This window comes from Scylla paramamosain, chromosome 1, assembly GCF_035594125.1.
Source record: "Scylla paramamosain isolate STU-SP2022 chromosome 1, ASM3559412v1, whole genome shotgun sequence".
In the NCBI taxonomy this organism is placed as follows: domain Eukaryota; kingdom Metazoa; phylum Arthropoda; class Malacostraca; order Decapoda; family Portunidae; genus Scylla; species Scylla paramamosain.
This window is the reverse complement of record NC_087151.1, coordinates 4,145,001-4,147,500: the sequence shown is the minus strand read 5'-3', so window position 1 is coordinate 4,147,500 and position 2,500 is coordinate 4,145,001. Positions and strand designations below refer to the sequence as shown.

The window sequence follows — 2,500 nt, the reverse complement described above, 5'->3', positions numbered from 1 at the left end:
ATCACACACAGACACAGACACACACACACACACACACACACACACACACACACACACACACACCAGGTAACGCAAATATATATCCATCCATCCTTTCCCCCCTCTCTCTCTCTCTCTCTCTCTCTCTCTCTCTCTCTCTCTCTCTCTCTCTCTCTCTCTCTCTCTCTCAGACCCACCACTGTTCCCTCCCCCACTCACTGGATGCATTACACGCTCACTTATCAAAGCCAGGAGGAGGAGGAGGAAGAGGAGGAGGAAGGGAGAAGAAAGAGAAAGGGTGATGAGTAAGTGTAAGAGGAAAAGGAGAAATGAGAGAGGTGAAGAGAAGATGTAAATAAGGAAGGGAGACAGGATGAGAGGAGACAGGAGGAGAGGGGGACAGAGGAAGTGGAAGAGATGAAACAGGAAAGTGGACATGAGAGAAAAGAAATGAGATAAGAGAGAGAGAGAGAGAGAGAGAGAGAGAGAGAGAGAGAGAGAGAGAGAGAGAGAGAGAGAGAGAGAGAGAGAGAGAGAGAGAGAGAGAGAGAGAGAGAGAGCATCCTAACACAACCTCACTCACCTTTTGACAAATACAGGCTGCAAGCAACACAGTATTGCTGCCTGCCTGCCTGCCGCCTACACACACACACACACACACACACACACACACACACACACACACACACACACACACACACACACACACACACACACCCTTTCACTGTGCTTCGTGTTTGTTCGGCACGTGGTGGTGGTGGTGGTGGTGGTGGTGCTATTGTTATTATTATTATCACTGTTATCATCATCATCATCATTATTATTATTATTACTATTATTATTATCACCATCTTCGCCATCATCGTAGTAGTAGTAGTAGCAGTAGTAGTAGTAGTTCAGGTGAGTGGAGGTGGAGATGGGGATGACGGGGATAGTGGGGGTGGGGATGGGGGGGACAGCAGGTTTACGTTCATGAGTGGAAGGAGGGGCGGTGTTGTGCAATAGTGGGGATGTGGCAGTGGTGGTGGTGGTGGTGGTGGTGGGGAGATGAGGGAAGGGGGAGAAAGGTAAATGGTCAAACGGTGGTGGTGGTGGTGGTGGTGGTGGTGGTGGTGATGTAGCGAGATAACAACACAACACAACACAACACAACACAACACAACACCACATTCCTTGCCCTCACTACCAGTCACCACCACGTCAACACACCCACAACACCACCACACCACACCACCACCACCACCACCACCACCTTATAATATTTCCCTCACCAATGCCTCACTCCACATCACCAGTCCGTCCCTCACCACAATACCACCACCACCCACACAGCCCCCTTACCCCTCCACCACCACCCACACAGCCCCCTCACTACTCCACCACCACCACCAACACCACCACCTCCACTCTTCCACTTTCACCTGGGTGGCTCTGCGTCACTGTGGTGATGCAACATACTGATAACACCATTCCCTGACACGCTCTATGGTGGTGACCTGTTACGGTGACCTGTGTTTGTGTTACGCTGACCCGTGTGTGCGTGTGTGCATGTGAGTGTGTGGTGACCTGTTGCGGTACTGTGAGTAGTGATGATATGCATTATGGTGACCTCGTATAGTGTGCCTGGTGTCTTCAGATTGTATGTATAGTGTAGTGAGGTGTTTTGTGTCCACAGTCACGGGTATAGTGAGTGAATGGTGACCTTGCAATTGTATGGAAACAAGTGTGTGTGTGTGTGTGTGTGTGTGTGTGTGTGTGTGTGTTAATAAGGGTCATCCGCCTATGTAATATTTATCACTCCGCAGCAGTGCCAATAATCTCTCTCTCTCTCTCTCTCTCTCTCTCTCTCTCTCTCTCTCTCTCTCTCTCTCTCTCTCTCTCTCTCTCTCTCTCTCTCTAGGATTACTTTAAAGTGTCCTGCCCTCCCTGTCTTTAGAACTGTCCCTCTCTCCGTCCCTCCCTCCCTCCTTCTTTCCTTCCTTCTTCCCTTCCCTCCTCCCCTCCTTCTTGGACTGAAACTATTCCTTCCTCCTTTTTTTTTTCTTTTTAATCATTTCTATCATTCCTGTCTTCCCTCTTGGTCTGAAACTGTCCCTTCATTCCTTCCTCCCTCCCTCCTTCCCTCACTACTCCATTCCTTCCTTCTCTCCATCTCTGCAACCATCCTTCCTTTCCTCAGTCTAACTCTGCAACCCTCCTCTCATCCCTTCTTACGTCATCCCTTTCCTTCCTTCCATTTCCTACCTTCCTTCTTCCTCTTCCTCCCACCCTCTTTCCTTTTCTCTAACCATCCATCCATCCTCCCTTCCTTCCTTCCTTCAACCTAACTCTACAACTGTCCCTTCCTCTCTTCCCTTCTCTTCCCTCCCCTCCTTTCTCCTCCCGTCCCTGTGAAGAGCCCCCACCACTGTCTTCCCATCATCCTCCCCCTCAGCCGTGCCTGCGTCAGGAGTCTTGCTGCTACACTGAACCCTGACCTCTGCTGCTGACGTCACGCCGAGGAGGAGGAGGAGGAGGAGGA

General features: G+C 50.4%; 1 protein-coding gene across 2 annotated transcripts in view; it reads right to left on the bottom strand.

Annotated features, from left to right (window-relative positions):
* LOC135091052 (RNA polymerase II elongation factor Ell-like) overlaps positions 1-2,500 on the bottom strand; it is a 130,514-nt gene that overhangs the window by 82,107 nt on the left and 45,907 nt on the right. The window lies entirely within an intron of this gene.